The following is a 12,385-nucleotide window of genomic DNA, read 5'->3' as shown; positions in this document are numbered from 1 at the left end:
GTACGGTATGACCATTGGAGCGAACGAATTTGTTAAGCTTACACTCCTATTTTTTCATTCTCTTCTTCAAACTTCAAACAACCGGATATGTAACGATGACCTTGTGGTAATTTTTTAACTTCATGATCGGGAGGCCCGGGTTCGATTCTCATTTGCCAAGCCTCGTTTAATCTGAGACGTAAATTTTGGTTAGTATTAAGATGAATAGTTTGAGTTGCTGAAAACATAACAGTTGAATTACTCGTATTGTGTTTAACATTTATTTTTAGTCATTATTGAATTAAAAAAAACATATACCTCTCTCTATCTATCTGTAAGTATAGTGGAGCTAATTTAACGCAGTATATGTAAATATGGAGGAAGTAACTGTTATATCTGCAAAGACAAGGAACCAAAAGGAATAAAAGTCAATGGCAGAAGACACGTCATTCCAGCTTATATCCTCCTCAATGGCCTCTGCCTTTCCTTTGTCCGCCATAACCGGAAGGTCTATTCCCTGTACACGTCCTGAGCATGCGCAGCCCGAGCCCGATCTTTGACCTGCACATCGCAGACGACGCTCCAGCCTAACTAGACCCTGGAACACTTTCCCAATTTCCCTTTCTGACTTCCTGTGGTTGATTCGTAATTGTATTGACGTTATGACGATTATCATGGCACCAAACATAAGCTTGATGAGGAGGTAAACTGCCATGTACGAAACACTGTCAGAATTAACTGGAAGGTTCGAACTTACGATAGTTAGAAACACGACGAAGGTCAGAAATATCGTTACGGCGTAACCCATTTTCTCTCCGGCATCAGCTGGGATAATGAATACCACGGGACTGAGTATACCCAGAAAAATTATAGGGAGAAACACATTCATGATATAATATAAAGATTTTCTCTGGAGATGAATTATAAATGCAACTGTCGGTTCATTGTTTGCATCTTCATTTACTGCATCTGTTGACGTCACTTCCCATACGGTGTTTTCCACAAAATCGTAAAACCCAATCTTCTCATCAGAAATGGTTAGATTTACTTCCCACTGGCTATAGCTCCAAGTCTTGAACTGGATTTTACATGTTTGCGAGTCAAAGGGATAAAATGAGACATCGAGTTTACACTTGGATTCAAACACCATGTACGGATACCAAGACACCGATCCATCGCTGTCCACGTAAATATAGTAGAAATCACCACCAAGAGGTTTGAAGGCCGTGAATCCATTACTCAGCGAGGTCTGGTATCCATAAATCTTTCTGAAAGAGAACAATAAATTTACTTTTGATATTCTATATAATGAATGTAAACTAGTCTGAAGTTTTTAACCTAGTTGAATTAGTGTAGAACTCATTTTTCATTTAGAGGAAATAGATGAAATAAGGGTTTCAGTTTTGACCATTAGAACAAAACATATTTTTATTCTTATAAAAACAATGCATCAACATGGAAAATTTCAAACATAGACTATATCATATATTTCGTAACCTATATAGATTTTATTTCACCTGAAAAAATTAACCTGATTAAACTGTGTAACGTGTGCCCAGCCGAGCGGTCTATATATTCAATAGGACACGTACCCGGTTACATCCGGGATTTCTGCAGTGTAACAATTTAAACAAATGATCTGTATTTTGTCCACTAGGACACAAACTTAATCAATATATTTACGATGATTATTTCAACAATTTACCTAATCAAAATATTTACTACGATTCGCAGAACAAAATCAAGGGACAATTTGACTCCGGACCACTTGTCTCACCCCTTACCAATGTCCCGGACAACTGGCCCAACCAAGGGTCCAGGTTACTAAACCAAAGGTCTCTAGTCAACTGGCGTCTCCAGTTCACTTTGGCACTAGGGTACAGACTTATTCAGCCTTTATTTCTAATGCCAAAGCTACTGAGGTCAACCAGTTGACGCAACCTATACAATAAGGCTTATTCAGCCCTAAAGTAACCTTATTGTGACTCAGCTTATTCAGCGTCGTCACTTATCCTATCACCCTTACCTGGCCACTTCTTAGATCGGTCTCCCGCAGCGAACATTTGCTGTACGTATTCTGAGATGGACTGACTGAATCTGTCAACACCCGCTATATATATAGCATAGGACTGGTCTATTTCATGGTAGGGGAAACAGGTCATACCAAGTCAAAAACCCTAACATCCCTTGTTACACTGATTGGAATAACCCTGATTCATTACATCACCCACCCCTTAAAGTCATACGTCCCGTATGAAAACAACAACAATTCAAGGGTAACAAATATTTATATAGTTTTTTTTTTCTATAAATGCACAGAATATCTTTCTGAATGTCAACAATAATCAAACTTTAAAGCAATAGTAAACCATCTGTTCACAAAGAGATAACTTGATTTTAACGATCCATATGTTTTTCTAACACATTAGTTAATCCCTGACATAGTCTGACATCCATTTTGGTGGACGTCGTTTCCTTTTTGTGAGATCTGGCGACCAAATATCGTTTTGATCGCCTGATTCTATATTGGTTTCTGACCATGTTTCCTCCACTTGGTCACTAGTATTCCCTAAGTCGTTTCTTTCATCAGAAACATTATTCTCATTTTCTAGACTTCTCTGATCATCTAACTCAACAACTTTACTAGAACTTGATTCTCCCCTCAGTAACTGAGGGTGCTGTTTTCTTATCCTGTCTACGTGGACAACCTGCTCTCGACCCTTTTGTCCACAATTAATCTTGTAGGTCAGATCAGAACATTTGCCTAGGATGGAATAGGGACCATGCCAATACGAGGTCAATTTCCCTGATCTACCTATTTTGCGAATTGGAAAGTATACAAGAACATTATCACCGGGGGAAAACTTTTCAAAGCTAAGCTTTCTGTCATGATATGTCTTTTGACGACACATCTCTTGCTTAGTATTTTCCCGAACTATTCTGTGAGCTTCTTCCAAGCGTTCTTGTAATTCCCAAACCCATTGGCTTCTTGGGGTGACTTTCACTTCTCCTGGCAATTCGTACATTAGATCTAGGGGTGTACAGGTCTCTCTTCCTAACATTAAAAAGTTCGGTGTATAGCCTGTGGTCTCATGAACTGCAGAACGATAGGCCTGCATAACGTATGGGAGAGATTCATCCCAGTCAGTCTGGTGCTCGTTTACGTAAGCACTAAGCATGGTTGCAAGGGTTTTATTGAACCGTTCAACCATCCCATCACTTTGAGGGTGATAGGGGGTTGTTCTGGTCTTTTCAATGTGTAGTAATGCACAGAGCTCTTGAAATAATAGACTTTCATATTGCCTGCCCTGGTCCGAATGAAGTATTCTAGGCACTCCGAATTTTGCAAAGACTTCCTCTACCAATATACGAGCAACTGTTTGTGCCTCCATGTTAGGCATGGCAAAGCTCTCGGTCCACTTGGTAAAGTAGTCAGCGACTACCAAAATATAGCGATTACCCCTCTCTGTCTTTGGCAATTCTCCTAGAATATCTGTGGCCACTCTCTCCATAGGAATCCCAGATTCCACTATCTTCATGGGAGCTTTCTTTGTAACATTCGGACTTTTTCTCTTGGAACATTTTTCACATCCTGCAACATAAGCTTTTATGTCCTTTCGGCAACCAGGCCAATAGTACTTACTACGCACTCTTTCAAGTGTCTTCTTGTGACCTAAGTGTCCTGCCCCTTTGAAGTCATGGCAGAAATAAAGTACCTTCCGCCTCTCGCTCCATGGTATTATAGCTTGAAAGATAGGACTTCCTTTTCCAGGAATCCATTTTCTGCACAGTAACTCATCTTTGATCAGTAACAAGTCCCATTGTCCTACAATATCTCGGACATAAATACTTTTTCCTGCTAGTTCTTCGGATTTTGGTTTTGTCCCACACTTTAACCATTTGATCACCAATGCAACGTCTTCATCGTTTTCTTGAATACTTTTAAGGGACAAACCATCTGACATTTGGGCACCATCCTCATTGTTATTAATTGCAAGTAGAGCCCTTGATTCCTCTTCTTGATCCCATGCAGTAAAGAAACCGCATTGCTTGCAGGGTATCCTACTCAGGGCATCAGCATTTTGGTGTTGTGTTCCTGGCCGGTGTTCAATCAACATATCATATGTACTCAATACTTCTAGCCATCTGGCTAGTTGGCCCTCTGGGTTCTTGAATCTCAATAACCACTTTAAGGAGCTATGGTCCGTTCTGATACGAAATTTTCGTCCCTCAAGGAAATGTCTGAAAACTTTTACAAAATGAACAACTGCAAGGAGCTCCTTCCTAGTGACGCAGTAGCTTCTTTCACTCTTGGACAAGGTACGGCTAGCGTAAGCAATGACTTTCTCATGACCTTCTTGTTCCTGAGAAAGTATAGCCCCAATAGCATCTCTGCTGGCATCCGTGTCAAGGATAAACTCTTTAGTGAAGTCAGGGTGTCCTAACACTGGGGTAGTTATAAGTTTCTGTTTCAACAGGTCAAAAGCGATCTGGCAATCATCCTTCCAGACAAATGGTCTCCCTTTTTCAGTCAACTTATGTAGGCACTTGGCAATCGTTGCGAAGTCCTTTATAAACTTTCTGTAATACCCACATAAACCAAGGAAGGACCTCACCTCCGTTGCACTTGTTGGCACTGGCCAATTCTTCACACTTTCTATCTTTTCAGGGTCTGTCATTATTCCTTCTTCAAAAATAATGTGGCCCAAGAACTTCACAGATCTCTGGAACAAATGACATTTCTTAGCTTTTAGTCGTAACCCAGCTGATTGAAGTCTGTCAAATACTTTCTCCAAATTGGTCATCATTTCAATGAAGGTTTTACCCATGATGATAATATCATCAAGGTAAACCAGACAAACCTCCCATTGTAATCCTGCCAATACCATTTCCATTAATCTTTCGAAAGTGGCTGGTGCACAACAAAGTCCGAAAGGCATCACTCGGAACTGAAATAAACCCTTACGTGTGGCGAAAGCCGTTTTATGCTTGTCCTTTGGATCAAGTTCCACCTGCCAATACCCGGAAAACATATCCAGAGTGGAAAACCAACTGTATCCGGACAATTGTTCTAAGGATTCATCAATCCTGGGCAGGGGATAGGCATCTTTAACTGTACAAGCATTAAGACGTCTGTAGTCTACACAGAATCGGAAAGTATTATCCTTCTTTTTCACTAGTACAATCGGGGAGGCCCATGGACTTGTCGAAGGTTCAATGATATTGCACTCTAGCATCTCATCTATATTCCTTTCAATTTCTTTTGACAAGTGTGCAGGAGAACGGCGAACGGGTTGTTTTATAGGTCTCGCGTCTCCAGTGTCTATCTTGTGTTTGACAATATTGGTTTTTCCAAGATCATTGTTACTTTTTGCAAACAGCGATTTGTACTTCCATAGAAAAGATTTCACTTCTTTTGCTTGTTTCTTTGTAAGATGCTTTACAGATTCTTGATACAGATTTTCTATATCGGGCCGCTCTGCTGGTTCACCGGCATAGTTTGAGGTAACCTGTTCTGTTTCTTGAAATGTTCCAATCTCTGTGTTCTTATACACCACCTTTGGTTCAGACTCCACGTTCAACATTCTCACTGGCACAATATTATTCTTCATTGGCTGAACACAAGTTCTAGCAGTCAATGGCCTATTAGCATCCTCTTTTTCTCTTGGTTCTACAATACCTTGGGTCTGTAGATGCTCCTCGTCAAAGGTACATATTTTCCCTGGTATAATAAGTTCACTCCGAGGTGGTATGCTGACCGTTTCTTGTGCTACAACTCTATAACATCCAATTTTTCCTTCATACACAAGAGGGATACTTTCATCCTGATGTAACAAAACGTGCCGTTTCGCGTCTATTATCATATCGAAACGTCTGATCAAGTCTAATCCCAGAATCCCTTCTACCTGAAGATCAGCTACCAAGGCCAATGTCTTTATAGGATATTTTCCAATTGCCATCTCGATATTGACTTTACCTTCCAACTTTAATTCATCACCATCTGCAGTGTAAACTTTCATACCAGGTTCTTGGATTTCAAATGACAATTGGTCTTTCACCTTGTCCCATAAAGTTGTTGACAGCATTGTAACCGTAGCCCCTGTGTCTACTAACAGTTTACCCTTAACACCATTTATCATTGCATAAATGAACATTCCAGCTTCGTTTGGACAAGAACCAAGTTTGCCAGTCAGCTGTCCATTCAAACCCTTATCACTGTTTTTCCTTTTGGGATCACTACTCCCTGAAGTCTTCTGGCTATAATGTGCATCTTTCTTGTTTTTCTCTGGACAATTTCGCTTAAAATGTCCCTTTTTATGACAACTGTAGCATTCTATCATATCCATGCTTTTTCTGGATAGAGGTGACTCTTTGTAAGATTTTCTGTCCACTTGGCCTCTGCCTTGTCTGAGCTCTTTGATTTCCTTGGTTATGGCTGCCATATTTTTCTCCACTGATGACATCCAGTTCTTCATTTCCATATTGAAGGTTTCGTTATTTGTAGTTACCTCTTCCCTCAATTGGTGTTGATAACCTTTGTACCCCCTTTTGTCTTCTGCCCTTAGATATGCCTCAAGTTCTACTGCATGTTTAATGGCATCATTCAGATCTTTTGGGCGCACTTGCTTGATCCTTATTCGCATGTCTGAGTCAGGTAAGCCATCTAAAAATTGTTCCATGGCCAAAGTTTCCCTTACCTCAGATGGTGCTTTAGGATAGGCCAAGTTTGCCAATCTTCTGACAGCCTGTCCTAATTCAGGTATGGTCTCTGTGGCTCTTTTGCGCCTCTCCCGTAGCTGAACTCTGTATAATTCAGTTTGGTTAGGTGGTGCAAAACGCTCTTCGAGAGCCTGTACAAGGTAATGATAATCTGTGTTGTCACCTGGCAAGTTACCAAGAACCCCTTGAGCCTGACCCCGAAGAGATGCTGCGAGAAATAAGCCTTTCTCCTCTTCTGTCCACTCATTAAGTTTACTGACCGTGTTAAAATGAGTCTTATAATCCAACCACGATCCACTGCCATCGTAGGTTGCAGCTTTGACTTCCCTTCTACTCATTTTCTTTGTTGCAATATCTTGGACAACTGGTCTACGGTGACGCCTGTATGTTACATTACCACTATCGACTCTATCCGCCATGCCCTCTCTGAAGGTTTCATCATTTCTAGCCTCCATTTCCTCAGGAAACCTAACCCTTGGATGACAGCTAGTACTCGATCTATTTGGCTCGCTATCTGGAAAATGATCAGCCAAAGGACTCCTGGGAACGACAGACGATGGACCACTGGCAATACCAGAGTCGTATCTACCACGGTTCTCATATCCACGAGACCTTGGTGTTGAGTGTATCACACTTTCATGCTGCCGGATACTTGACTCTAGTTCTCTTATTTCTTCCTTGAGAAAAGTCAGTTCCCGATCTAACTGATCAGCCGACATTATAAACAACAAATTGATATCCCTAAAATTTTATTATGGAACCAAAAATAAACACACACACCCTCTTACTAACACTGCAGAAATCCCACCGCTGCCACCAAAAATTCTGTAACGTGTGCCCAGCCGAGCGGTCTATATATTCAATAGGGCACGTACCCGGTTACACCCGGGATTTCTGCAGTGTAACAATTTAAACAAATGATCTGTATTTTGTCCACTAGGACACAAACTTAATCAATATATTTACGATGATTATTTCAACAATTTACCTAATCAATATATTTACTACGATTCGCAGAACAAAATCAAGGGACAATTTGACTCCGGACCACTTGTCTCACCCCTTACCAATGTCCCGGACAACTGGCCCAACCAAGGGTCCAGGTTACTAACCCAAAGGTCTCTAGTCAACTGGCGTCTCCAGTTCACTTTGGCACTAGGGTACAGACTTATTCAGCCTTTATTTCTAATGCCAAAGCTACTGAGGTCAACCAGTTGACGCAACCTATACAATAAGGCTTATTCAGCCCTAAAGTAACCTTATTGTGACTCAGCTTATTCAGCGTCGTCACTTATCCTATCACCCTTACCTGGCCACTTCTTAGATCGTCTCCCGCAGCGAACTTGCACTGAACGGATTCTCAGATAGAATGATTGAATCTGTCAACACCCGCTATATATATAGCACAGGACTGGTCTATTTCATGGTAGGGGAGACAGGTCATTCCAAGTCAAAAACCCTAACATCCTTTGTTACACTGATTGGAATAACCCTGATTCATTACAACTGCATCCAATAAATCCCTGTTTCCGTTGAATTCCAAGTCAACATGGCGTCTGTCCACGTGACGTACAAATACGCCGTGGTTACCATCTTCTGAGCGACATCATTGACGTCATTAATACTAGCCACCCACATACTGACTTGTATTGGGAGGCTCTGGCCTTGATCCCAGATAGGCCTGATCTTACTGGAGTAGTTAGCCAGTAATCTGTAAGTCAGGGCCTTGTAGTCCTCTATCGTATAGGAGAGATGCGTACAGTTTACAGTCCATATCACCGTGGACAATAGTAGCATAACTGTGGCCATTCTCTGTCCAGTTTTAAAACACATGGCCATGGTGATGCGTTCGCTGCATAATATCATTTTAACCCCCGTATTTATATCTGCTATAATTTACTTAAAAGCTTCATATATTTCCCTGAGCGACAGATTTAATGTTCCGTCACTAAAATGTACTCTTATTAAATAAACACATTCACAAATCTACAAATTTATAAAGTTCCGACAAATACGACTCTAATTCAATAAATGTACTTGTTCGCTGTATATCGTTTATGTTTACGCTCGGAGCCCGATGAACACAAAGAAGAACGATGTTAATGGTTAGACCATAATTACATAAATTCCTGTGAACTTTGCAAAAAAGTTAAGATAAAATTGGAATGTTTGTCTTGTTTTTAATAGCAACAGTTCGAAGACAGATGCGATAAAACTAATAAAATGATGTTCATGCTTACAAAATTTGTAAGGAACATTAAACAACAAAAGTTAGAAAAATATTCAAAAAATTTAGCTTGATACCTCAAATATTTTCCAAATTATCATAAAATAAAAACACATTAATTGTTCACCTGGTGCAGTCGCTATTGAGTGGCATGACGTCATTGTTTCTCAAAGTCCACATACTCTACATCATATACACTTATCTTGATGAAAGATTCAAACTCGTTTAATTTAGATATATTTTTACACGTATCTTTAAAAATGTCATGAATAGCTTATTTCAATGCATATGATATTGATAATAGATCTATTTATATTGAAAGATTCTTAAGAATCTTAAAATTAATTAAGAACTTAATTATATAATTATATAACAGCATAACATTTGCTTGTCGGCGTTCCACGTCTATCATACATGATCAACATCACTTTTCTACGTGACAAATTTTAAACACCAAGCTACAAATTAAACCGACATTAACTTTTACATTTCTCGTCTCTTTAATCTTTTTCGGTACTTAAAAACAAGTACTTGAATGCATTCTACTTTTCAGTGGCCCGTTAAAATATTTCCTAGGTCCATGCTAGTTTTTCCAGGTGGCAAAACTTTATAGCATGTTAGAAAAAAGAAACCCACTCCCTTTCTAACGTTGTTACGTGTAACTCAAAAATTGTTTGGTCAATTCTTTAAATATTTACTATACATTTTGATAGAACTTACAGAACGGGGCTAAAACTGCAAATTTTACAAAATAGAATTGTGACACCGCATGAGTGAATTAACGGCTTTTTTTTTGATAACAAATGCTCATATAATTTATTTTTTTTGCAATTTAAACTTTGGAAGAAAAAACGTTATTTTTGGGGTTGCGCCTTCTGGACATACCATTGCTTTAAAACATCAGCAATTTATTATAAATAGAAAATTAATGATGTACGGTTTTAGTTTCAGTTTTCAGTTTCTTTATTTCTTTAAGCCAACTAGCCCATCAGAGTTATACAACAAACATGATAATAACAAAAAGAAAAAAAAAACATACAGAGAGAGTGAACGTAAAGAACACATACACGGGAATAATTCTATACATCAATTTTTTTTTCTTAACATTACTGCTCCATTAAAAAAATTGCCCAAATTTACTATATCTTTAATATTATTGGAACTTAACAGCTGAATTAATTTAAAGAAACTAGGCCTAGTACAATAATACTTTTTCACAAATTTCTTTCTTATATCAATATACAATGGACATTTCAAAATAAAATGAAATTCATCTTCTATATCATGGAGATTACAACATGTACATAATCTATTATTCTTAGGTACATGTACGTTATGGTGTCGGCCTGTTTCAATATTCAACGTGTGATTAGATAACCTGAATTTTGTTAATAGCTGTCTTAATTTTTTGTCAATAGGTTTTGTTAAATACCGTTGCAAACATAAATTGTCAATTAAATGTTGATATAAATTACACTTTGAAGAGTTTGGTATATTTTCTATTATAGCTTGCTTAGAAACATCTAAAAGTCGTTGTTTTATAATAAGATAAGATCTATCATTTAAATTATCTTCTGTCCAAAGTTGACCTAGATCTAAAAGGGACAATTCTTTTTTAATTTATAAAATCCATTTGTCATTATGTAATACCATGCTTTCATAACAGGACTTAAGAATGCAATTTTCATTTGTTCTCAATTTGATCCAATATTTAAATATTCTTAATTTCATTGTAACTGCTAATGGAAAACGCCCGAGCTCTGAATAAATCAAACTGTTTGAGGTTTTCTTCCCCACACCTAGAGTATTTTTACAAATTTAAATGTGCCTTTTCTACGTCAGAACATCTATGAAAACCCCATATCTCAGTTCCATAAAGTAATACGCTACATACATATGCATCAAAAATTGAACATAGAGTTTCTACATTAAATTCATACCTCTTTAATTTACTTGAAATAGCAAAGTTAACATAGCTTTTCTTCCTTGTTAAGCAGCATGCTTCTGTGTTTTTAAAAATTTCCCATTAAAGTTAAATAAAATACCTAGATATTTAAATTCATTCACAATTTAATTAAGTTAATAATTATATAAATAAAAATGATGATGCTAATTAAGCGTTGAAAATTTCAGTGATGTAAGTTAACGATATAATTAACGACAGGTTACATTTCGCGGATAAGTGGTAAATCGCGAACATAGGAAAATTAAAATCATCGGGATTTTTCACAATCTACAGTATTTCTTGCGACAAAACTTTTTTTAAAGACAGTTCTTTTCTTCAAGTCTTATTCTCTCTACGTTTTAGAAGTTGTCCCTCTTTTTATTTCTTACACAAGCCCTAATTTGAAAAGAATTCTCTTTTCCTTTCATTCATGGATATTCCGTGCCTGCCATGTTTGTTTGAATTTTGCTTGTTAGATTCAGAGAAGATAGAAATATGGGCAGACAGGAAAAAAAACACTAGAGTCTTAGCTGAGTTACGAAGCCTTCTTTTACAAAAAGAGATTTTTATGAAATAATTTATTTTTATCAAAATTTCGAATCAATAAGATAACTTAAAATGAAAAAAAAATTATCATTATATTTCTGCCCCAAAGGAGAGCGGGAACCCTGTTTTTCCCATAATAATATTTTTGTCTGTCCGAAATAATTTTTGTCGCAGTTTTCTCAACAACACAAATTTTATATGCCTGAAATATTAGCATAATCTTATGCAACATCCCTAAAAATACTACATGTATACTTAATTATGATTAACTGTTAAATTTTAAGCAGTGTTTAGATTGTTAAATGTTATATTCCCCAAATCATACATTTACATTTTCTATAATAAATGAGACTATTACTTGTATATTCATATATACTGAGCAAAATAAGTTTAGCAGTTGTTTTTTCCATAGGTATAATCGTAAAAATGTTTTTGGAATTGTTTAATTTTGTTTCTACTTATAATCAGTATAGAAAAAGGTAACAAAAGACACGCCTCTTTCTTTGACTTGATGCGCGGACACCTCGTCGTCCAGCCTTGTGACAAATCAACCCAACACAATAGGTTATGCTCGAACGCAAATGATCCTGAAAGAATTTTTACTTGAAAGGCCATTCGAGCACGCTTGTAAAAGAAAAACGGTGAAAAATTGTAAAAACGTCAATAGGGAAACGTCCAGGACTTTTCATAAATGAACATCAAACGACTATAGAGATGCTAACGCCGGTTTCTTTCTTGTGCATCCGTTCACCAAATGACGACTTTTTAACTGATCCCAGACCACATGACATGTTAATGATCATCAGCGCTCTGGACGCCGAGATGTAACCGTTACATGGCTGTTTCTAAAGTTGCAGACGAATTACGCCGTGCAACTGGTCTGAGGTTATGTGGACAAAGTGTAAGAAACCAGCTAGGTTTAGCAAATCTTCGAGATAGAAAACCTTTCATAGCAGTACCACTAACTC

The 12,385-nt window shown here is 37.7% G+C and overlaps 1 pseudogene; it reads right to left on the bottom strand.

The window, feature by feature from the left end:
- Window positions 1-328: 328 nt before the first annotated feature.
- Window positions 329-8,538, bottom strand: LOC134242502 (neuronal acetylcholine receptor subunit alpha-7-like; annotated as a pseudogene).
- Between the last annotated feature and the right edge of the window lie 3,847 nt (window positions 8,539-12,385).

The sequence above is a fragment of the Saccostrea cucullata genome, unplaced genomic scaffold (assembly GCF_032062105.1).
Source record: "Saccostrea cucullata isolate Sc308-1 unplaced genomic scaffold, CSIRO_AGI_Scuc_v1 ctg6948, whole genome shotgun sequence".
Lineage (NCBI taxonomy): Eukaryota > Metazoa > Mollusca > Bivalvia > Ostreida > Ostreidae > Saccostrea > Saccostrea cuccullata.
The sequence above is the reverse complement of the archived record's forward strand: the minus strand, read 5'-3'. Positions and strand labels throughout refer to the sequence as shown.